Source organism: Argopecten irradians, chromosome 5, assembly GCF_041381155.1.
Source record: "Argopecten irradians isolate NY chromosome 5, Ai_NY, whole genome shotgun sequence".
In the NCBI taxonomy this organism is placed as follows: Eukaryota; Metazoa; Mollusca; class Bivalvia; order Pectinida; family Pectinidae; genus Argopecten; species Argopecten irradians.
The window spans coordinates 45,243,102-45,270,292 of record NC_091138.1 but is presented as its reverse complement, the minus strand read 5'-3'; the positions used below and the strand labels follow the sequence as shown (position 1 = coordinate 45,270,292).

Here is a 27,191-nt window from a genome sequence, read left to right as displayed (position 1 = left end):
TATTACTTTTGACATACATGAGCAACAAAAAATACTTCGGTATGTATGAAGAAATACAATTAAATTTTTTATTGTATTCATAATATAAAAGATAATTCGATTTTTTTTCGGTAAACCATTGACGTCATAATGACGTCATCACTTTTGCGATATTGGTACGTCAAGAGGATATTATACAGGCACTGTGAAATATTTCATACTTTGTAAAACAGTGTTTTTGGTCATGTAATGACTCAGTTCTCAACAAATCAAATCTTTTCTGTGTGAGTGTTACCAGAAGTACAGAAAATAATCACCAACACCATAAAATATTATCCAATGCATTTATTAGGCATTATAGAAAAAGAACAAATCTTCAATGCTAGTGTTCAAAGGTTGCTCAAATATCATGGATAACGTCATTTTGACCAAATTTTTATAAATGTGTCTTTTGAGAAAATCGTTGCTAAGATTACCTAAATTTGTTTGTAAAGCTGTTTGTTAAAGATGCTCCACCGCCGACAGAGCATAAACGATACTCATCATTTGAACAATAACTGATGTTTAATCGTGTGTATATATATGTCTAATTAACTAAAAAATAATATAAAATGATTTATTTTTTCTTTTGGTGCATGCCCAATCAGTAATTCATTTCATATAGGATATAGAGTCAGGGAAGTTTTTCGGGATCACGGGATGCAATTAATTATTTTTGATATTGTTTTCTTGAAGTAAAATTAAAAGCTTAAACCTTTGAATTGTGGTAATTGTGTAAAGTAACTAAACTAAATTAATCTGCTCCTGTTTTTGATAGAGAAAAAATACCATTTATCAGCGGTGGAGCATCTTTAATAAAAATATGAAATTTTATTATTGCATGTTTTTTTAGATGAAATCATGGTGTTTTACGTGCTGTATTAAAGAAAATATTGAACTTTGAAAGTGTAACATAATCTATGGGACACCCTGTATTTTGACGTACCGGTATTTACTTACGTTTAAACATCAAAATCGAACCTTACAATACGGATAATTATAATTGAAGATCCTGTTAATAAACCACAAATCTGGGCTGTTCTAATCAGCAATTATATTTACACAAGCAGTAACTCCATTTGACTAGTGGATAAAGTCAACACTAGGAAAATCCAGTGTCTATACTCCCCCTACTCTCCATTCAACGTGGGCATCCAACGACGCAGTGATCTTAGCATTACTATTAGTAGGGTGAAAGGCGGAAATGGCACAACTTAGCCATACTAGGTAAGATTGATGATAATATTTTTGGAAATAGCTATTTGTCACACTATAGAAGATTGAAAAGAATATTTAATGGTTTTTGTTTGTTTACTAGATACCTTATTAAGTTGGTTTTTTACAAGATGACTTAGGATTTTTTTTTTCATTTTAGTTTGTTTACAAGATGACTCATAATGTTGTTTCTTTGTCTTAATTGTTTGTGTTTACTGAATGACTTACAACTTTGTTTATTGTCTTTTTTGTTTATAAGATGACTTAGAATATTGTTTACTTCGCTTCATTTTTTTAAGATGACTCAATGTTGTTTATTTCGTCCTTATTTTGCTTACCAGATGACTAACCTGGGTTATGTGAACAGAACATCTGTCCCCTGGCCGAGACACACCAACGTCTATAAAAGTGGTAGTTTCTGCTCCTACTTAGCCGCGTGCCCCGAAACGATATATATATACCGTGACGGCACGTAAAACTTTTCACTTCACTCCTACTTATGCTCAGCATACAGGGAGTGGGACGACTGGTTCGCCCGTTGTCAGTATAATGTGACCGGGTGAGGTGTGTTGCTTGGTGTCTTCGGCGACATGCTTCAGTGATATAGCACTATAAAAAGGGCAACAGTTCCACTATACAAGGAGACACAACATGGATATACCGCAGTCTCCCAAAACACGCACCTCGCACAACATACACGCTTCACACCGCATACATGGGAGGCCGTCCTTACATGACCATAGCTGTTAAAAGGACGTTAATTAATCAAACAAAACAAACAAACAGTATCAGATGGTGTGATATGTTAGTAGCTGGTTACCGCCTCCATGACTTTGACTACCTCTAGGATTTTGTCTCACCAACTAATGTTTGTGTTCTATAGGCGCTGGTTTCATCTGTACCATATCTACATATGAATTGCATTGGTTGTTATTTTGAAATCCGAACAGACTTTGCATTCACACCTAGCATTTAACATCAGTTAGTTACCTGGGTCATGCAAGTGTGTGCTTACAAAGTAGAGAAAAAGCCGGCACCTACCTTCATACAACTAACGTTATATCCATCCCTGGACTATATTATTGTAAAATTGTAGGCAACAGAACAGGTAATTTAGCCCTTTGATGTACATCAAAAGAATTGAATAACAGTACACTGTGGTTGACTGTGTGGCTTTGAAGTTGGGCGTCTTTTTATCTATAATCATCAAAGGAAATCTTTGCAGACCTGTGATTGGTTAAGATTTTTTTTTTCTCTGGAATTGCCTCCAGTTTTAATATGATATATTCTAGGGGTGGATATAACATTAGTGATAGTAACCACTAGAGTATCGAGGATGACCTACTCCAGTTGGCTTTGAAAATAACGAAGTTAACTTTAAATCCCGATTTTCACCACTATATATCCTATGTATTTCGTTACCTGAACAGTGTATTTGTGTATAAAGCGGTGAAAAAACCAGTACCTACCTACACATATATGTAAACATCCATGTGGGCTGTGTTTTACCGTCTACCACTATGCGTTTCTTCGTTATCTTCGGCTGGACACGTCTGTAAAATATAGATAACAGCCTACACGTAAACGTATATGTATGTCGCCTGAAGTACTTCTTGACCGTAACTATCTAGTTATCATTTGCAGCTCTTTGTAAGAGGCTACCTGTCGATGCAGGTACGGCAGGTGTTTCACGTGTCTACAGGTATATAGATATATATATATATAATAGATCTATGATACCAGATAATGCTGTATTCTAACCTTCAATGTCAAACTTCCCACGGGCACTAATCAAGAAGGTAAAAATAGCACAGAGTTGAATTCGAGATTATTTGGTTATACTAATTATTGATTTGGTGCTCGGATCACAGGGCCTTGACGCTTTTTAATGACGAAGAAATAAACATATATGGTAAGGTTTTATCCTGAGTTAAGCAATTAAGTTTGTCAAATCCCTGTTACCACCGATTTTATTAATTAGCTGGTGAGATATGGTTGGGACCATCCCCTAATTAAACTGCCCACCAGATCCGAATTAAGTTGTTGATAAGATTTTCTCTGCGTAATTCTAATATAGATTACCCAAACCCGCCCCTTTAGTTTAAAACCTAGAGTCCAGCATATCGTAGAGACAAAAATACCATGCTGATTTTAATATTCTAGATACAGAAGGCGAGTCTATTGTGTACTTTCAAATGATATTTGATTTCTTACACAATTCCAATCCCTTGCTCTCATCTGCATGCCCATTGTTGCATCTCGCTATTGCAAGAAGACACAACACGAACATGAATATACCACAGTTTCCCAAAACACGCACCAGGCAACATATCACATACATAGGAGATCGCCCTTAAATGACCCTGACTGTCAATAGAACGTTATTTTAATCAAACAAACAAACAAATAATATATTTGCAAGCAGTGAGTGTGTAAGTAGAGGAAGTGCGGGGTTACAATATCACAAATTCTACAATTTTCTAATAAAAGATAATATACTATTATTGATGTTCATGCATGTATAGGTAAGCAGTATTAAGGAATTATTGATTTCTATGAGCAATACCCAATAGTTCATTATTATCATCTGGAAAGCGGTCTTGTTGTTATGATGTTCAGCAATTAATATTGATAAAGCCGCGATACTCCCGTGTACTGCACACAGAGAGAAGGTTATGAGAATTCGTTCTGGCCGTATTTACCTGTCTCTTCACCTGATCACAGGGGTCTGAGAATTAGTTAAAGTTTATATATATATATATATATTATGGATCTAGATCAAATATGTACAATATAAATGGGCACGAGCTGGTTGATCAAAATTGATATAAACTGTTACTAATTCTCAGACCCCTGTGCACCAGATACGTCTAGGTGACGTGCAACTGTATTCACAAGTTCGATATTACGACATTGATGTACTCAGTAACTTTCACTTTACATGCAGATGGTATTATATACACAGGGACTTGGCACGAAATAACTGACGACGCTATTTTTAGTTTTCTATCTTTCTACACTCCATTGTGACTCACGTATATTTTCCAACCAACGGTCAATATTTATATTGTTATAGTATAACAGTATAAATTTTGATCGTTGAATGGAAATTATGCCAAGTCCCTGTGACTACAACTATATTTTTTGCGAACAAACCTAAGTGATTTCACATTGTTTGTCACATCTAGCTAAGCTGTTTATATATCTCGGTCGCTTTACTTTTTTTCTTCTGCCATCTGTGGCTATGAAATGTCTACTTACAGACGGTTCAATAGTTTGAGCTGCACAAAGAGTATGTACTCATATCGACGGCGGTGTACAATTAACTGTACATGTAACTCTAGTCACAGGGATCTGGGAATTAGTTACACTCTATATATTTATGGACCCACCAGAGACCATACACCATTTTTAGATGTGTTAAAGATCTAGATCCAAATGTGTATAATTCAATGCAAACTATGATTTTTGCCGATTTTTTTTATCTAAAACCCTAAAACGTCTAAAATAATCTATGGGCACTCTAGGTAGATCCATAATTATATATACTGTAACTAATTCTCAGATCCCTGTGACTCTAGTCAATGCTTTTGAACAACAAGATGACATAACTTCTGGATGTCGCGAATAGAGATCAATCTTTATAATGATTTAGTGTATTGATTCAATATTTCAAGCGGTAAAGATCTGCTGATGATCATCGTAAATGAATGGTTACCATGACGACTGCGATATGACGATACCCTACATGTAAGATATCTTATGGAAGGAGATGTCAGGCCGCTGTATACATGTAAACAAGGCCATGTTGTGGTCAGCTGTTTGATGGTCAGTTTGTACAACCAGGCCATGTTGTGGTCGGTCTGGTGGCCAGTTTATGTACTCAGTAATTCATTCACCTCTAAAAATTAATTTGAACTCTTCTACTTCAGTGTTTGGAACAGTTCATTATGACTTTGCGGGGGTGAATAGGTTTAAAGTAGCCCATGAAGGATACGTTGACGATAAAATATTCTGACACGTATGGGTGCACAGGGATCTGACAATTAGTTATAGTTTATATTTATTTGGGTCATAGTCTATTAGAGGACTATTTTGTGTATGCAGGCTTTAGGGGCCTGCATGTACATGTAGGTCAAATGTGATATTTAACATGTATAATACGAGTTGTTTTATTAATATTATTTTTATACAGACATAAAAAACTGTATAAATGGTCAATGATCACTCTGGTAGATCAAGATATATAAACTGTAACTAATCGTCAGACCCCTGTGATATGGCTGGCTATACAAGAGGTATAGAAATAGCAGTAAACAGATATGACAAAACTCCTTAGAGACTCGCTCGTTTCTCCTGTTTACCTGTGTTTTACACAAAGGGCCTATAGATAGACGTCCAGATGTGTCACTTGAAATTATCCTAGTCATATCTATATGCATGGACAAATATAACTTTGACAAAAATGATGGCGACCTCGCGGCCGAAATACATCAATTTCTCGTTTATATACTAGACGTAAATAGCTAATGTAGCATACAATATGGGTAGGGGGTCTGGGGGATTGAATATAGGGGTAGGGGAACTTACCTGTGTGTATGGTAAGTGGTAGAGAAAAATTTACCTGTGGGTACATAATATTTATCTAGGGGTAGGGGGTAGTGGGGCATTTACCTGTGTGTATATTGTATAGGGTATTAGTTGGTAGAGGAAAATTTACCTGTGGGTATATAATATTTATCTAGGGGTAGGGGGTAGGGGGCATTTACCTGTGTGTATATTGTATAGGATAGTTGGTAGAGGAAAATTTACCTGTGGGTATATAATATTTATCTAGGGGTAGGGGGTAGGGGGCATTTACCTGTGTGTATATAGTATAGGATAGGTGGTAGAGGAAAATTTACCTGTGGGTATATAATATTTATCTAGGGGTAGGGGGTAGAGGGCATTTACCTGTGTGTATATAGTATAGGGTAGGTGGTAGAGGAAAATTTACCTGTGAGTATATAATATCTATCTAGGGGTAGGGGGCATTTACCTGTGTGTATATAGTATAGGGTAGGTGGTAGAGGAAAATTTACCTGTGGGTATATAATATTTATCTAGGGGTAGGGGGCATTTACCTGTGTGTATATAATATAGGGTAGGTTTAGGCGAAATTCACCTGTGGGTATACAATGTAGGAGGCAGGGGAAATATGTAAGTGAGCACATGCGAGTATATAATATAGGGGTAGGGCAATGTGTCCCGGTGAGTATGCTGTAAACTACATGCCATGTGCTATCTACATGTATATTCAAATAATGAAGTCATACGGTGCCTAGTTATTGGGGTAACAATCAGAGCACGAAAATCTTTTTATTTGCTAGCCGTCACGACTCAATTAATTCCGTATGTGTATTTACATGTACACGTAAGGTCGACATGTAGAAATCCAGGAAGAAAATATATATAACTACCGCATTTCATTAGCCTATCCGGCGATTGTTGGGGCATTTCATTGGTGCTATTTTTATATACAGAAAATAAATATACTCATTGCATTAATTTGTACAATATAAAGTCAGAGATGTTAACTTTTAATAATGTTTTTGTCAGTCGATATTTACACCTAATACTTCCCCTATACAGTCAAACTTGTCTATAAAGACCACACTTGTAGGGGTCGAGAGAAAAGTGTCCTATTTAGACAAGTGGTCTTAATAAACAGGTGGGTTTTTTTATACAGAGGTGACACGTAGACAAGTTTCACTGTATCGTCGAGGTTAAGCTGGACCAAGCACAAAAAGTCGGCCAGTAGACGATTTCGTATAATGTAATCCGAACTTCCTTATTTATCTGCGTCACGGTTTGACAATAACAGAGAGCTCAGATGCATTGCCAATACGAAATTGACCCGCACATACCACATGCATCTTGAAACCATATTATATGTGCAAGACTCACCGATATATTACGGGCTTGCATTTACGTACACTGTTCCTATAGTGAAGATACCAACCCAGCTACATATAGATCAGGAATTATTAACAGCAGTGCAACTTACCCCAATATAATACTGTAGAAGTTTTTATATATCCAACACACGTGTGTTATATACCGCGCCGGGTACATGTCATAACGAAACGCTTGCTCCGTTTGTCAGGAGGTCATTTCAGGTATAAATAACAGGTGAATACAAGGCAGTATTAAAGTGTACTCCCGTCTTTATAAATCCAATACATGTATACTGTGTGTAAACATCAAAATAATACATCGCATTCCTACTTACCGCTTCAGTCGTAAAGCGCTGGACAGCACTGTGTGTGAATACGACTGGTGATCCCAAGGCCCACTCGACCATAACATGGGTAGTACAGTCTTACTACATGTACTATGCATATATGTTGGGCTCGTTTCTTCGGCTCAGCTACACCGGTACCCGGACAAGATTACGCGTAGCCCTTCCACTGAAATCAATTCAAGCATTAAATAAAATTTAATCTTTCACCTCTTACTGCTGTTAAAACGTTGTATAGGTGCATGTTGGTGTATTTGCCTAGCATGTTTAAGTGATATTAATTTACCTGGGAGGTCGCCCAACTACGCCAGTTTTTAATATTGATTTCCTTCTACATTGTACAACAGTGGGTTTATATACCGGGTACAGGGGTATAGAGAATAACAATTAACAATATACCGCGATACCTGTCTGTCATACAGCCAGCCACACAATAGAAAAATTACAATACATGCGCAGATATCGGAAGAATCAGATTAAAATTGATTGCTGATTGTATTACGTTAGCATTAAAGGTCCTTCACGTTATGATGTCTGGGTTTTTGGTTTATTTGTTTAACGTCCTATTAACAGCCAGGGTCATGTAAGGACGTGCCAATTATTTTGGCGGAGGAAAGCCGGAGAACCCGGAGAAAAACCACCTAACAGCGGCCAGTACCTGGCAACTGCCCCGCATGGGATTCGAATAGAAGACGCGACCCAGGAGGAGGGCCTTTGGTAATATGTCGAGACATGTTTTTAAACCACTCGGCCACCGCGACATGAAAAGGTAACATGTGCAGTATACATCTAAATTACACGCAGTCACCAAACTCACAGTAGTAAAACTAATAAAAAGAATATTTACTAGGTACAATAAATACATACAACAAACATCACTGAGAATAGTTTTACAGCGTAATAACGTGTGTTTATGATAGACAATGAAATCTAATCTTGCCTGTAACAAACATTTTCATGATTCCGGAAAATAAGGTATTACTTAGAAACATTACCAGTTATGTAACGTTCTAAATTCACATCAAATGACAGAGTGGTTTAAAAGATTAGACACAAAATGAAGAGACAGAGGAGGCATATTTTACTACTTTAAGATACATGTAATGTCAACAAACTTGAATTAAACAAGAAGCCCATGGGCCTTGACGGTCATTTTCCTATTGGCACAATACAACACCTCAAAGAATATAATAGTTGCAAACAATTAAAGCAATAAAAAAGAACTCTTTTATTAGCAGAAGTTCAGGTTCTGATGTATTTGATGAATTAGACCATGAATGAAGGTCCCTAGATCTCCATCATGCTACAAATCCAATATCCAGTCCATATACCTCTTGTTTATTTACAAGAAGTTGTTTAAAAAAATTTAGCCTATTGACCCCTGTGACCTTGAATGAAGATCAAGGTCATTCATTTGAACAAACTTGGTAGTCATTCGTCCAAGCATGTCACAGGCCAAATATCAGTACCCTGGGCCTTCTGGTTCTTGAGAAGAAAACGTTTAAAGATTTTAGCCTATTTGACCCATGTGACCTTATATGAAGGTCAAGGTCATTCATTTGAGCAAATTGTAAAGCCCTTTATCACTGCATACCGAAGGCCAAATATCAAGTCTCTAGGCCTTTTAGCTATTTCCAAGAAGTAGTTTAAAGGATTTTAGCCCTTTTGACCCCTGTGACCACGAATGAAGATCAAAGTCATTCATTTGAACAAACTTGGTAGCCCTTCATCCCAGCATGCTACATGCCCAATATCAGTACCCTGGGGCTTCTGGTTCTTGAGAAGAAGTCTTTTAACGATTTTAGCCTATGTGACCCTGTGACCTTGAATGAAAATCAAGGTCATTCATTTCAACAAACGTGATAACCCTTCATCCTAGCCTGCTACATGCTAAACATCAGTGCCCTGGGCCTTTCGGTTATTGAGAAAAAGTCGTTTGAATGAAAAGTTTACGCACGGCGGACGGCACTCGGTGGACGGCGAACGGCGGATGACGCATGGCGCACGACGGCGACGATGCATGATGTCACTTTTTTATAAATACAATATTTATTCTCCAACCAATGGAGCAAGGAATAATGTTGAAATACAGAAAAAGACAGACACACAATTTATTGCAAAGGGAAACAAGTGGTTACATAACTGTGTACTAAAGAACATTACCATTCTACAGGTCAACTTTTAGATAAACGATACCCGGAAGGATTCACTTTTCTGATGCTCATACAATGATCTAACAAGCCTTGATTGTCATATTGCAACATGTGACCCAGTAGATGAATTGACTGGTCGCGACCTGCAGACGAACTAGTGAGTGAGTTAAATAGCAATAATTCTGATGATAATGGCGATAATAATGATGATGATGTGGATATTGGAAACGTTGATGCGGTTCATGATGAGAGTACAATCAAGAGTTTGAGTTATATCGCCAAGTCCGTCATTATAATTTGATATTTTACCCATAATTCCCGTTTTATTGACGGACGCTGTTCTTTTAGAAACTGATACGCTGCCGCATCAACCAATAGAATGTGGCGTTTCAAACGGCAACGTCATTATCTATGGTGTGGGTTTAAAGATTAGGAAGTGGAAATGCTTGTTACGAGGTATCTTGCCAGCAAGGACAGATTACTCTGTAAAATGCAAAGACGGACCGCAATGGTGAGATGTATTTTCATAGATGCAATATTTTGGAGGTGTTTTCTGTTTATAGCGTAATGTTGTAGAAGACCTACTTCATGAATGACCTTTTAAGTGTATGACATACTTTATGGATGACCTACTTTGTGGATGATCTATTTTGTGGATGACTACTTCGTGAATGACATGCTTTGTGCGTGACATAGTTTGAAGATGACCTGCTTTGTGGATGACCTACTTTGTAGATGACCTACTTTGTGGATGACATATTTTGTAGATGACATACGTTGTGGATGACCTACATTGTGGATGACCTAATTTGTGAATGACCTATTTTGTGAATGACCTTCTTTGTTGATGACCTATTTTGTGGATGACTTACCTTATGGATGATCTATTTGAGGATGACCTACTTTGTGGTTGACCTATTTTGTTAATGACATACTTTGTGTATTTTGTGGATGACTTTTACGGCCGTTGCGTTTTACCGGTTCTTATGATGGTGACCTATTTTGTTACCGACGGGATTTTTCTATGGGAAGCTTGCTAGTTGTTTCGCTTTCTGCATCTAAGACCAGTTATCCGGTCGAAGACATTCGGGCAGCTTCTACTCTAGAACAATGACTGGGCCACGAGGTGTTGAGCTATCGATAAAGCATCTAGGATGTGCTGACTTTCGCAAGACAGTAAAACACTGTATGTTATATAAGTGTTAAACCTCACAGCGCTATAGGAAACCCATACAGGGCGACGAAATATCCATCAGAAGTAATACCGGTGTGTGCATTAGTGTATACGTACCGTAGACTTGTCTATAGGACGAGGAATATTAAACTGATTTATCTTCTCCTCTGGGAAAACAGAAAAAGACGCCGCTATTACAAAAGAAGCCAGCCCAATGTGATTTTAATGGCAGAACTTATCGTTTGTATTTCGATATTTGTGTATATGATTTACTACAAATAATTCATAAAAAATGTACCAGTGCATATATATCTATAGTCTATACTCACGATTTCCAATAATAAGGATAATAATGATAAGTCATATAAATTTACATGTATAGTCCATCCCCAATGTTTAACGATAGATGAACTGACCGATCGCCAGGTGTAATATAGCCACGCCTCGTGCTCACAAACGCGCGTGTTTCTATTCAATGTCGGAGCAAACATCGTAGCACACACAATACAAAATGCAAAGTCACGTGCGGTTTGATTGACAGCTGGCGATCTGTCAATTTTTAGTTCTCGTGCAAAGAATACTAAAAGTTGCAATAGCCGGACTTCATGTCGAAGAAATATCGTCTTACTGAGCTTGTATACTGTCGTATTGACGATTTTTCGATCGGGAATCGTCGGCACTTTTGTAACGTGCCGAAACCGGGACTCGAACTGACGGACCGGTCACTCATCTAAGAGCAGGCCGCGAAGTTGCTTCCTTGTATACAAATGTACGTCAATGTATACTTGTATATGACACCAACACTCATCTGCACAGACACAAAAGCTGGCTGTTCGACTATGCAGCTGAATTGCCCATATCGTACGCGGAAGGAAGTCGGAAACAAACGCTTTAAGGAAAAAAATATGTATAGATAATGTTATGAAATACAGTTCCGGCACTTTGACTCCAGTGGCAAATGTATATAGATACAACAAATATTGATGAATATTTATATTTTGATCGCTCGGCTTTATATGCATGTCAGGTGTAGCCGAGTCATTGGTAATCCCTGTGCTGTCTCGGCTATCAGGGTTGTCTATACAACTGAGGAATTCTGTATCAAATGGCTTTAGCGTTAAGTACAAATAGTGTGTAATACTAGTGGTCGTTTGCAAACACTACAATTCTATAGTAACTACGCAACCATTTGTTACACAGATCGTACGCTTTTACACCGTCGGTATTAACGGCGAATGAAGTGATGGGTTGAGTTTACGTAATTTTAGTAGTTAAAATAAAACATGAACGTGTCAGTTATTCTTTTCAACAACGAAAGCCAGTGAATAAAAAAACATTGACTTACGACCAGTTTCCGACATCTCTCTTACAATGTGCACGATCTCGCGAATCGGAAGTTACGACATAAATGTAGTATGATATTGCTGGACACCTTAACCACTTTGCTATCGAGATCCAGAGACCAATGACCAGTGCAATGTAGTAGAATGTCTGTTGGTTACCTAACCATTCGACCAGGCCGGGTGACCTTGCAATTTAAGTAAAGTGCCATGAGCAGAATATTTTTTTTCCGGATTGGTCAATACGGAGGATTCATATAGAAGATGGGAGGCAAAAGAAAAGGTCACGGACTGGAGGATACATAGTGAGGATGGAGGCAAAAGTAACGGCTACGGAAGATTCATAGAGAAAATGGGAGGCAAAAGTAACGGCTAAGGAGGATACAAAGTAACGGCTAAGGAGGATAGTGAAGATGGAGGCAAAAGTAACGGCTAAGGAAGATTCATATAGAAGATGGGAGGCAAAAGTAACGCTAAAGGATAAAGATGAGGCAAATACGGGAAGGCTAACATATAGAATGGAAGGCAAAAGTAACGGTTACGAGGGATTCATATAGAAGATGGGAGGCAAAAGTAAAGGCTACGGACGATTCATAGTGAAGAGGGGAGGCAAAAGTAACGGCTAAAAAGGATTTATAATAAAGATAGGAGGCAAAACTAACGGCTTTGGGAGGATTTATAATAAAGATGGGAGGCAAAAATAACGGCTGTGGAGGATCTATAATAAAGATGGGAGGCAAAACTAACGGCTGTGGAGGATCTATAATAAAGATGGGAGGCAAAAATAACGGCTGTGGAGGATCTATAATTAAAATGGGAGGAAAAACTAACGGCTATGGAGGATCTATAAATAAAGATGGGAGGCAAAAATAACGGCTGTGGAGGATCTATAATAAAGATGGGAGGCAGAACTAACGGCTGTGGAGGATCTATAATAAGGATGGGAGGCAAAAAGTAACGGCCACGCACGATTTATTCTACGTATCTGCAAAGCGATCGTATAAAATGTGATTTAATTACTTCTCTAGCACCGCACTTGTGAAAACGTTCTGGTATAAAACATTGACACATAGAGATATCAGAAAACAGTTAATGAATTGATGTAATGGCAAGATGCATTCAATTGAAATAGAAACACATTTATTTATACGGATAAAAACATTTCTTCACCAATGCAGTGATAATAAATGTTAAACTGAAGCTACGTAATTACTGGGTGTCAACATTCCGTTGAGGTTCGGCACCGTCGCGATATCGACCGGTACATTTCAGGAAAACCTGCAGGATGTCAAAGGCGAAATGTCCTCGAGCGAGTGACTCCTGTGACTTTCGGGTCTCAAAACAGCTACAACTGCTCCGCATATTCAGTTTTGTTTTCTCGGAGAAATGCCATTTTTGTAATAAATGAGCGCATAAGGTGTCCGACATTTTAGCACTACCGCCTGTTTGAGACCCAAGGCGTGGAAATGGCCATAGCTTAACAATTGAAAAGTTCGAATGGCCAAAGTATAGTTGTTCTCAAATATTCCCGGAAAATCTAGCAAGGTGCAATTCGAAAGAATATTATGAAAATATTTCATCCTTCAACGTTGCGTTTTAGTAAGTGATAGGCTTGTTATTTTGATATATAAATACATCATATATGAAACAAATTAATTCATATACCCATAAATCTATAAAAGTAATTGCATTAAGATTTGTCATGAAAGTCTCGCCACGAGATGCTATAACATTGACGTTGTCCATCTACTCGTATGTCTGTCTGTCTGTCTATCCGTTTTATCTTCTTTGATAATTATTCTGAATTTGATAGGATGAGCAAAGCAGAGTTGTTCACAACTAAGCAAGGAGTAAACTGCAGTTATTAAGGTAATGGTTCAAGGTAATAAATTCAAAGGTCAAGGTTAATATTGCTTTTCTGATAGGCATTATTATCTTACGTTATGAAGCAAAGCTGTTAATGAATTAAGCAAAGAATCAATCGACCACATCCTAGTTACAGTGGGTCACAGGTCAAGGTCATTGTGTCGGAAAGCACTGGATCACCATATTTTACTCGAGCATGAAAAGATCGTGTTTCTGATAAGAGGTTTGTGAGATGTTGTGAAGCTGGTCAGAATTAGATCATCTAGTTCATAATAAAATTAATTTTTGATTAAACAATAAGTTATCTGATACAGGTTCTCCCGTTGTCAGTATAATGTGACAGGGTGGGATGTGTTGTTCGGTGTCTTCCATAGCATGCTTCAGTTGGATAGCACTATAAAAAGGACAAGAGTTCCACCGTACAAGAAGACACAACACTAATATACCACAGTCTCCCAAAACACACACATCGCACTTCACATGCGCTAGACACCACATGTATACACGGGAGGCCGTCCTTAAATGACCCTGGCTGTTAAGCCAGGATGTTAATATAATAAGCCAAACTAAACCAAACCCTTAACTCTTGCTTGAAATAAAAAAAAAAAAAACAACAAAAAAAAAAAAACATTTGAATTTACATATTGCATATCGATGGGGACTTACTTGCGGTGAGTCTGATACCCTGGTGGGTCAGTCATTTGTAACGGAACAGGACCCTTCATGAATCGTCAGTAGTCTAGTCATTGTTTATTCTGAGCGACAATATTTGCAACAATTCTCTCTATATTTTATTATGCTAGTCAGAATTTCTTCTGACATCGACGCAAGCTTATAAAAACTAAAAGACAGATGTGGTTGAGATGCCAACACGCCTCTAGAGTAATCTGGGGCTGGTGCAAAACATTTTGTGATTTTTAGTCGAAAAGCCCCAGATTCGAAAGAATAATATAAATTGTCCTGACTGTTTGTCATTTAAAATGTAGACACGTCTATTTTATGTATCCTTTCTAACAATTTGATGTTTAACAGTTTCTATGTTTTATTTTCTCTGAATACGACGCAATTTTACAGCAATTAGTGTTTAGAAGTGTATTAGTATATGTATATTTAATGACCTCATAGCTACCTCATCGGAGCCATTAACTTCAGAAGGCAGACATATTACTCTTCACTATAGAGATATTATTGTGGTACGTTGCGTGTCAAACCGTAGACTATTTATAGCAACAATGACCTTGTTTTGTTAAGCAATATGTTAAAAAACAGCGTGGATGAAGTGAGTGGCGCGTGCTTTCGGAGACTGCAGTATCTTCTTCTATAGTGGAACCGTTGCTCTTTTATAATGTTATATCACTGAAGCATGCCATATGCATGTTATTTAAGTTATATACAGTGATTGTCACTGGGGTGATATTTTCCTAATCTTGCAGGTCATCGACTTGGTAAGAAAATATGATAATTGAAATGTTTTAGATATAATTGATATTTTTTGTTGTTCAATGATGTATGAACATCAAATGTTTATTATTTGAATGACGCTTATTACTTAAATTCGTTAATTTTCTTCGTTTAATTACGATAAATAAGTCATCGATACAGTTAATGATATTGTAAATATTGATCAACCCATCGTTTCAAAATATGCGATGTGCAATTCAAATCGATACGTGCGATTCGGATAGCACATATTTATGATTTGTACCACAAATCGCACAGTTGTACGCACAATGCGCTCATGACGTTTTTGGAACATTAACGTAATATGCGGTCACACAACTGTACATTTGTAATACGTATTGCCTTCGCAACCTCCTCGCAATCAGACCGCACGTCATTTCATCGACGACCGCCACGTACTTTATCAACCCGAAACCCACTTTATTCATACTCTACTACATGGACACTTTAGCTTTGCACGAGTTCGTTTGATTTTTATCTTACGTTTTCCTTTGTAAATGCAAGGTATAAAAATGTCCCCAGAGGCTGTGGAAAACATTTTGTGACTAACACTTTTATGTATTCCTGGAAATATAAATCTCCAAAAAAATAAAGGCCGAGGGCCTTCAACTGTTATTACGTCACAAAACTTCATACAAAAATGTTTACGTGGTGATGATCCACAAAGTTACATTTTACCTACCAAGAGTGTATTTTTAAATCTGAAGCCATTTTATAGACGATTGAGAGGTCTAGACAAATATCGATAAAAACATATTCTGCACGGTTTTCGCCAGGGTGAGCTTTCCATCCTTCTTCTGTTACACTAATGGTCTATGGGCACTGGTAGGTTGAAACAGATGTAAAATATAACTAATTCTCAGTGCTTGTGTAATGGTCAACTTCAAAATAATACATTACACATCAACATCATCTGAATAAATCTTCACCTAGTCCTTAACACCGCCCTCCCTCTTTTCACATATTGATTGATGGTTCAGGCAAGCATCCGGTTTATTGATGAAGGAAAGTCAGAGTAACCGAAAAAAATCATCGATCATCGGCCAGGATTTGAAATCGAGTGTATACGTGTAAACATATGCGTTGAAGTGTTCTAGACTCGTTTTTAAACGGAACAAGGACGTTAAGTACTACCAATCAATCAATAAATCAACCAATTAATCAATTAACCGATCAATCATATGCGTTAAAGCAGTCGTATCAATTTTATTTCAATAACTGGCCAAGCAAATCAGTGATGACATGAAATGATTTGCGCTCCTTGCCCCCGCAAATATACACTTATTTCCACCCCATCACCCGTATATTAATTTTTATCCTTCGGATCCTCTCTCCAGATTCGACACACACACATACATTTATTTACCTAAATCTCCAACACAACCGTCATTTTCAGATGTTTACAGCTGTGGAATGGTGATCCTTTATCTTGATCCTCCAAAACAAACCTGATCCATTGTTTTGCTTTATGTCTTAACACATGCCATCACTAAAATACAAAAGGCGTCTTTATATCTAATTGTCTAGAATGTTCCTCGATCCACATTTACTTAATGATATCGTCAGCTATGCTGACAATATGTGCGGTTTATTTTTGCAAAACAAACAAGGACAAGTTTATGAATATTCATTAGGCAGTGTCATGGGTGTTGGCTATTTTAATGACGATAAAATTAATTACTAGCAACAACACAATGGTATTTTTTATATTATTAATATATATGCTTTATGGTGTCAAATGATGTATCATGATATTATATAAACAACGACGTGAGGAGAAATTTAAACATTTTTTATTCTGGGCTCGCATCGCTTTGACAGTCGCCAGCACATAAGTGAAGATCACCGAAATTAAAATGTGGCAGGTTTTATTTCTTTATAATTAAGATGATAATAGGCGGAGAACTAATTAGTAAGAGACTATACAATATAAAGATAATGACTAAAAATTCTCTGAGGATGCTAAACTTCCTTTAGTTTGACAAAATGAGATTTCATTGTTTATAAAACTCGAGACGAAAAACACACAAACAAATAGTCACTCTGGTATATTCTGACAACCAACCGGAAATACATAGACTTAACACAGCTGACCGATACCGGGGCTTTACACAGCTGACCAATACAGAAACTTCCCACAGCCGACCCACCGGGGCTTCATACAGCTGACCAATACAAAAAAGTCTCACAGCCGACGAATACCGGGGCTTCACACAGCTGATCAATACAGAAACGTCTGACAGCTGACCAATACCGGGGGTTCATACAGTTAACCATTACAGAAACGTCTCACAGCTGACCAATACCGGGGGTTCATACAGTTAACCATTACCGGGGCTTCACACAACTGACCAATACAGAAACGTCCCACAGCCGACCTACCGGGGCTTCATACAGCTGACCAATACAGAAACGTCTCAAAGCCGACCAAATACAGCTGACCAATACAGGTCACACAACTGAGCAATACAGAACGTCTCACAGCCGAAATACCGGGGCTTCATACAGCCGACCAATACCGGGGTTAAATACAGCTGACCAATACAGACACTTCACACAGGTGAACAATACAGAAACGTCTCACATCCGACCAATACCGGGGCTTCACATAGCTGAACAATACAGAAACGTCTCACAGCCGATCAATACCGGGGCTTCATACAGCTGACCAATACAGAAACGTCTCACAGCTGACCAATACAGAAACGTCTCACAGCCGACCAATACAGGGATTTACACAGCTGACCAATACAGAAACGTCTCACAGCCGACCAATACAGAAACGTCTCACAGCCGACCAATACAGGGACTTTACACAGCCGACCAATACAGAAATGTCTCACAGCTGACCAATAGAGAAACGTCTCGCAGCCGACCAATACAAAAACGTCTCACAGCCGACCTACCGGGGCTTCACACAGCTGACCAATACAGAAACGTCTCACAGCCGACCAATACCGGGGCTTCACACAGCTGACTAATATAGAAACGCCTCGCAGCCGACCAATACAGAAACGTCTCACAGCCGACCAATACAGGGACTTTACACAGCTGATTAATACAGAGACTTCACACAGCTGATTAATACATCTAGACTTCACACAGCTGATTAATACAGAGACTTCACACAGCTGATTAATACAGAGACTTCACACAGCTGATTAATACAGAGACTTCACACAGCTGATTAATACAGAGACTTCACACAGCTGATTAATACAGAGACTTCACACAGCTGATTAATACAGAGACTTCACACAGCTGATTAATACAGAGACTTCACACAGCTGATTAATACAGAGACTTCACACAGCTGATTAATACAGAGACTTCACACAGCTGATTAATACAGAGACTTCACACAGCTGATTAATACAGAGACTTCACACAGCTGATTAATACAGAGACTTCACACAGCTGATTAAAACAGAGACTTCACACAGCTGACCAATACGTACGCTTAACGCAGCTGAACAATACAGATACTTAACACAGCTGACCAATATAGATACTTCACACAGCTGACAAGTACATAGGCTTCACACAGCTGACCAATACAGGGACTTCATAGAGCTGACCAATACAGAAACTTAACACAGCTGACCACTATAGAGGCTTCGGCTTCACACAGCTGACTAATACTGAGACTTCACACAGCTTACCAATATAGTGACTTTACACAGCTGACCAATACAGAGGCGTCACACAGCTTACCAATGCAGAGACTTCACACAACTGACCAATACAGAGACTTCACACAGCTTACCAATGCAGTGACTTCACACAGCTGACCAATACAGAGGCGTCACACAGCTTACCAATGCAGAGACTTCACACAACTGACCAATACAGAGACTTCACACAGCTTACCAATACAGAGACTTCACACAGCTGACCAATACAGAGACTTCACACAGCTGACCAATACAGAGACTTCACACAGCTGACCAATACAGTGACTTCACACAGCTGACCAATACAGAGGCGTCACACAGCTTACCAATGCAGAGACTTCACACAACTGACCAATACAGAGACTTCACACAGCTTACCAATGCAGTGACTTCACACAGCTGACCAATACAGAGGCGTCACACAGCTTACCAATGCAGTGACTTCACACAGCTGACCAATACAGAGGCGTCACACAGCTGACCAATACAGAGGTGTCACACAGCTGACCAATACAGAGGCTTCACACAGCTGGCCAGCACAGGTCACACAGTTGAACAATACATACACATCCACACAGCTGACCAATACAGGTCACACAGCTAACAAATACAGGCACTTCACACCGCGCCTCCACAACGATCATATATCAAAATATTTCGGTTCATCGTTCAGAGCTACGTTTTCGTAGCTAATGACCAATACTAAATAAAAACTAAAGAAAAATGTAATTTAAGCGTATGCAAATATCAAACAAAGTAGAGATGCTTCTAACAATTACATGCATTTAGCATTACACAACAAGCATGTTACTAAATACCTTAGAACATCTGGTAGCCATATTTTTTTCATCTGTGATGGTAGTCCGCAAACATGTGTTTATAGTACAGGAAGTATACATTGTGTGTGTTAGGTACTTGTATGTATGTCAGGCGTTGTAGCACGGAGCGTGACGGCTGTTAATCAATAGCGCGTGGCTGTCATTGCCCGTTCACCTACGCGCAACTCACACAGCTTACAAATATAGTGACTTCACACAGCTGACTATGTACAATGTCTTCACACAGCTTACCAATATAGTGACTTCACACAGCTGACCAATACAGAGGCGTCACACAGCTTACCAATGCAGATGACTTACACAGCTTGACTAATACAGAGGGATCACACAGCTTACCAATTTCAGAGACTTCACACAACTGACCAATACAGAGTTTTCAGCACAGCTATAATTTCAGTGACTTCACACAGCTGACCAATACTTGAGATGCGTCACACAGCTGACCAACCTAGCTGAGGTTTCACACAGCTGACCAATATTTCTCACCTTCACACAGCTGACCAATACAGGTCACACAGCTAACAAATACAGGCACTTCACACCGCGCCTCCACAACGACATATATCAAAATATTTCGGTTCATCGTTCAGAGCTACGTTTTCGTAGCTAATGACCAATACTAAATAAAAACTAAAGAAAAAAGTCATTTAAGCGTATGCAAATATTAAACAAAGTAGAGATGCTTCTAACAATTACATGCATTTAGCATTACACAACAAGCATGTTACTAAATACCTTAGAACATCTGGTAGCCATATTTTTTTCATCTGTGATGGTAGTCCGCAAACATGTGTTTATAGTATAGGAAGTATACATTGTGTGTGTTAGGTACTTGTATGTATGTCAGGCGTTGTAGCACGGAGCGTGACGGCTGTTAATCAATGCGTGTCCAAGATACTGACATTAATAGCGCGTGGCTGTCATTGCCCGTTCACCTCGCGCCAACTCAGTCAGGCGCATCATCGTTATACTGTCATAAACCTCCGTACCTGTAATCTCTTTTATTATTACACGACAATAAGAAATCCACCTCAGTGATAGATCGAAATTCTTTTTTTTTCATCAATAGATTATATATTGCTAATCAGGAGGGATCAAGAGGGATAACTTTTTCAGAGAACATGGTGATTTGTAAATGTAATTTATTTATAGTTTTCAGCCAGCGATATAATTTCCATAAAAAAATCTTGACATGTGAAAGGATTAACCTAGCTGTCGTTTCACCTGGACCAGGTATATTTCTCACCTCTCTGGATTTGATAGCTTTCGGGGTCATATCTAAATGCCATGTCTTTTTTTTTTTTTTTTTTTTTTTGTAACACTAAAGTACATGTTCCAAAGATTAAGGAAAATACATCGAGACATTGCGATAACTTGTTATTGGTCGACTTGCCATCCTCGATACTCCAGTATCTCTACATCCCTGGACAGAACAGCGCAGGTAATCTAGTCCTTTGATGCATGTCGAAAGAGCCGTATAACGGTAAGCTGCAGTTGACTGTGTGGCTTTCAAGGTGGGCGTTGCTCTCTCTGTAATCTTCACAAAGGAAATATTTGCTGACCTGTGATTGGTTCAGATTTTTTCCTCTGAGCTGTTGATGCATGTCGAAAGAGCCGTATAACGGTACACTGTGGTTGACTGTGGCTTTGAAGGTGGGCATTGCTCTCTCTGTAATCTTTAAAGGAAATATTTGCTGACCTGTGATTGGTTCAGATTTTTTACTCTGAGCTGTCTTCAGTTTTACTATGAGATAGTCCAGGGGTGTAGAGATCGTTTACAGGTGACCTATGGGATGTTGTCAGATCCTTTATCAAACGCAGTGATAATAAGGATTTGTATTTCAATCAGATTGGTAGATTTTCCTCGAAGATAGCCAGGTGCTAATATAATTTATACGACATAATATGGAGTGTTCAAGTTTGATTGATATAAGGAACTGGAAAATAACATACCATTATGCTTCAATAACTCATCTTACTTTCAACAGCGTCATTCCATACATGAAAGAACTCATAAATTTTTCAAAAAGGAACTCAGCTGATTGACTCTTCAATTATTCAGGCCGCGAATGGTTTTCTGTCAAAAACGGTATCGGCATACGTATATCAAGAACGAATATGAAAGAGTGTATATCGCGTTGGCGCATATCTGCATTCGTGACTTTCCGCATTTTAACCCATTTTTACCCCCTAGGAATCCTTCTTATCTTGTTTATGTAGATCATATTTTCTATTCCCGAATCCCATGTAGATTTACAAGTCACGAATTTTGAGGAAATCTTGTTGCATATTTCATAAAGTTTCCAACATAATACCACTTAGTCTAGCCAATTGGTATCTTGTTAGAGACAATAAACGTAGGTCGAAGAAATTTTCTGCGAACTTTGGTTTTCTACACAAACCAATACCAGCTAAATACTCGAAATGAATAAGACGTAAAATATACAGAACCATGCAGCCTGTTACGACGTATTATATTCACTTTAAAAATATTTCTCCATTTCCGAATGACCAGTCAACCGCTATGAAAAGATCATTCATTATGTACACTGTATACAATAAAGGACGAGCAAAAAAGTTGAAGTTCTGAATATTACGGTGACCCCAGGCAACCTCTCCCAGAATGTATACACGTTCCCCTGAATGACTCGGGGACCACAATGAACCTTGCCTGGGAGCTATCGGGCCGCATAGTGTCTCATGCTCTTGTGACTTTGAATGCATGCCAAGGTCATTGATTTGAACTAACTTGTGAATACGCCATTTCGGCATGCTACCTATGCAGATCTGCGTTTCCATCAAACGCTGTACTCAACTCAGCCTAGTTACGAAGCGGGGCCAATAAACCATACAGGTCTCAAGGATGTCGGAAAGTTGGGTAATATAAAAAGAGGCTGAATGTGGGGACCGCAAAGAACCCTGGGATATATTGCGACGGAGCGACAGCACGGTATTTATCGCTCTGCCGCCGTCGTATTGTCGCTCCGTCGCAGTCGCATTGTCGCTTTATCTAGCGTTGTCGACCAAAACTGATCAGAGCGATATTACGAGATTGAGATTAGGCACAAAAAACTGGCCACCATAGTATGCATCTGACATTTCGTACAACCCTCCTGCAAATTACGACATGTATCAATTTCCCAGTGATTACGTGAATACATTTTTGCACAAGCTATCCACGGTCGATTACTGCAAAGCAGTTGACTAGCCCAAGGTTGTGCGGTGACCTCTGTCAGATAGATCACCGCTGTTTACAGTTACACCCCCTTGTCGGTTTTTCACTTAGTATATATGGAGAGGACAGAAAATAGCCCGAGCTCTATCAATTATTTACATAGTCTAAATCACACGTAAAACGCCAACACTCCGCCTCTTACGCAGCTCTCACAAACCATTCCCCCTGAGACGCTTTAAACGACGAAATTATCAATAAATGTCGTTATAGATCTAGCAGATTCATATGGTTGATATCACAACAATATATTTTCTCTTCTCTGGCAATAGACTCAGTTAAGTAACGTTAGAGGGCGGCCATTACCACCGAATGTTCCCCGGGGATACGGGACATGTAGAAAGGCATGCATGTATGATTAATTTATATATCTACTCGTCATGCATGGATATTTATACTTTACATTTAAACACAGTTCACCCAACATTTTGTAAGCAAAACGTCTCCTTTTATAATCCGCACTCTCAGAAGATCTAAAATTTCAAACTTTAAATAAAAGTCGGCAATAAAATGACTCGAAAATGCATTCATACTGAATGACATTACATTTCATTCAATTCCACATACTCAACATTTGTACAGATCAACTATAAAACGGAGGGCAATCTTCCTATTTTGGTATGCGAAATACCTGCCTGCATCCTCGATATCCCAGGGGTTCCGATCACTTACGATCTCTACACCCCTGGACTATTTCATAGTTAAACTGAAGGCAGCTCAGAGAAAAAAATCTGAACCAATCACAGAGCGTTATACGGCTCTTTTGGTGTGCATCAAAGGACTAAATTACCTGTTGTGTTCACTTTACCTCCATTTTATGATGAGAAAGTCCAGGGGTGCAGAAATCGTAAGTGATCGGAACCCCTGAATCGAGTATCGAGGATGACCTGCCTGGGACATAGTGCCATTCGGCTCTATAGATCTTATCTATATATGTGTAATATTGTATTAGTATAGAGCCCAAACCCTATGACGACAGTATCTATAATGTTAGCATGAACAGCCGTGACCTTGACCTTATTTTAATGTCACTCAATTCAAAAGTCTAATACTCTAACTACATTTCTTTTTTTATATCAATTTGGATCCACCTAGAGTGTCCATAAACCATTTTTGACGTTTTAGGGGTCTAGATAAAAAATCGGCAAAAAGCGTATCTACAAAGTACTATAACCTATAAATATATAAAGCGAAAAATACGAGGTACCGATTTCTGATCTAGACCTCTAAAGCATATATGGTTTTTTGGGCAATCTGATGGGTTCAAATTGATAACTATGACTAATTCTCAGACCCCTGCGATCGTCGATACCCCGAGGGTTACTATCACTGTCGTTACATCGACAGTGATAGTAACCTCTTGAATATCGAGGATGGTTACCAATAAGTTTACTGAGAAATCACGCTTTTCACCACAAGTGGTTACAGTACTGATACAAACCTACAATGTATATCCTGACTGATACTCCAGGAGTTGATATCACTGACGTGATATCCACCCCTGGACTATCTCATAGTAAATCAAGTTAAGGAGAAAAAACTGACAATTACAGGCCTGTAGAGACTTCCTTTGAAGATTACAGAGAAAGCGACGCCGGACTTCAAAGCAACACAGTCATCCACTGTGTAACATTATACAATTCATTTGATGTACATTGATGAATATCAAATTATCAAATTATTTGTGCCTTCTATTGCCTTCCGTTTTACCATGAGATAGTCCGGAGGTGGATATAACGTCAGTGATATTAACCCCTGGAGTATCGATGATAGATTTAACTCTACATTACATTAACCAATAACATTACTTCCTCAATTCTGACCTTTCAAACGCAATTATCGATCCATCTATATGTCTTGTTAAAAATCTTCTCTAAATGCCAACACTATAAGGAAATTTTCCGTCGCTATATGCCGCTCCCGAAGAACGTTGTGACAATTTTGACGCGCACGTGTATCCTCGAATGAGATTCCTTTATTGATAATGTCATAAGCCCGTTATTCTGTTTCACAGTTTAAGTAATTAGAAATTGAAGTTTCCTACACTTTTGGGTGAACTTAAATTATTTCCTGCATTACTTTACATTCATGTCCGCTTTGCTGTCTCAGATGTGCCGTTAATACATTGGTGTTTATGAATTAAATTAATAAAAGAAAGCCATAAATTTTGTTTTCGAATTATATGAGTCCAGTTTTTTTTACATTCGGATATTTCATCTCGTTAAATGAACCATTAAATAGGAACATAACGCAAATATGTTCTGGGTTCTTTTTTCTTTTATTTTTCTTTATACAAAAAAATGTACAGTCAAACCTGTCTATAACGACCATCAATGGTATTTATAACCCAGAGGTTTTTACTTGCTGGGGTTTTTTTTCCAGTCGATATTTAAAATATTTTCCTTGTGTAGTCAAACCTGTTTATAAAGACCACTCAAAGGGAAGAGAAAAGTGGCCGCTGTAGCCAGGTGGTCTTAATACACGGGTCAAATTGTATTATAAATGAGCATTTGAGACACTAAGAAAGTGGTTGTTATATATGATAAGCATGTGGTTTTTATATAGCGGTGGTCGCTTACTATCACCACAAACTTCTTAATACATTTTCATAAATCAATTGAGGTATAGAGTAATAAAAAAATATAACCCATTCTTACACTGAAAATGAAAAAAGGCGTGTATAACGGTTTATCTAATAGTATTAATCAGCGTAAATCTTCATTGTTTATTCAGGAAAATAAGAAAACCTTATTTGCAAATACTTTCGCCGGTTTATTTTACATTAAAAGAGTTAAAAAATGCAATAACATTGCAGTGCAGTGATATATGATAATCTCGCGATATCTCGGACACACATTTTAGGTTTTACCCTAATTCATCTGTGATGATGTCTTCAGGAAGACACATATATGTCATTAAGGATAACATTTAAGCTTGTAATGATTTATTTTCACGTCAACGATATTAAATATGAATAGAAAAAATACACTAGACGTTACCTGTTTGTACAGGTACATTAGTTCTCCGCAGTGTGTCGTTCTGGTTTTGAGGGAAAACTCCTTCATTTGAGGGCGAGGATCTCAAACAGCAACAATTTTTGACGTTCCTGGTTAGCTTACAGCTGGTTAAAGCCAAAGAGTTCAAGCGCGAGATCACTTACAACACATGCAGATCAGTATATTCCTGGTAAGCTTACAAAAACAGGAAAGCTGAAGAATTCCATCAAAGGATCTCACTTACTCATTCTTACTGGTTAGCTTTACCGCAAAGCCGTGAAGAATTTTGACATGTGCATCGCGGGAATAGCTTACCAGCTTTATGCTATAGAGGATTAAATGTGAAATCTATACTGGGAGGTGTGCATCGCACTTGGTATTTTACCGATATTACTGGCCCACTATCACCGTGCACTAGATTGAAGAACTCTATCGCTATTGAGCTCTATACATTAAATATAGAAAATCCTTTTACCGACATCCAATACGCAATTCTATAGGGATCTTCATATCTCTTACTCGAGATATTCCTGATGCATGCCACTCAAATGGCAGTTGGAACAGACACGGAAGAGTCAGCTAGCCATTAAAAGTAAAGAATATAAAATAGAATTTGACTTAGGGTAGCGTAATATACATATATGAAAATCTATTATATTCTAATTGATACCGGATGATCACAGGGACCTGGCACGAAATATTTTAACCTACAGTATATATAAACATAGTATACTATAACATATATGTGTATACTGTTGGTTGAAAAAATCGTGCCAGGTCCCTGTGCGGATGATTTAACAGCATGATCACTACCGTCGATGACAGCAAACTTGTACGTTTTCGCGTGATCACCTTTCAAATATATTGTTGGCGTTCTGACATTTTCACGTAAGGCTACTGTACACTTATAGTCTTTAAGGAGTTTATAATTATTTGCGTCGAT

General features: G+C 38.2%; 1 long non-coding RNA gene across 2 annotated transcripts; it reads right to left on the bottom strand.

Annotated features, from left to right (window-relative positions):
• Positions 1 to 2,683: 2,683 nt before the first annotated feature.
• On the bottom strand, positions 2,684 to 26,627 carry LOC138324007 (uncharacterized). Of its 2 annotated transcripts, XR_011208606.1 has the most exons (4): positions 20,000 to 20,062; positions 16,874 to 16,996; positions 7,505 to 7,682; positions 2,684 to 2,786 (listed from the first exon to the last, which is right to left on the bottom strand). It is a non-coding gene; the product is annotated as an uncharacterized lncRNA (long non-coding RNA). The 2 variants fall into 2 exon arrangements; XR_011208607.1 differs by lacking the exons at positions 16,874 to 16,996; positions 20,000 to 20,062 and adding an exon at positions 26,252 to 26,627.
• Between the last annotated feature and the right edge of the window lie 564 nt (positions 26,628 to 27,191).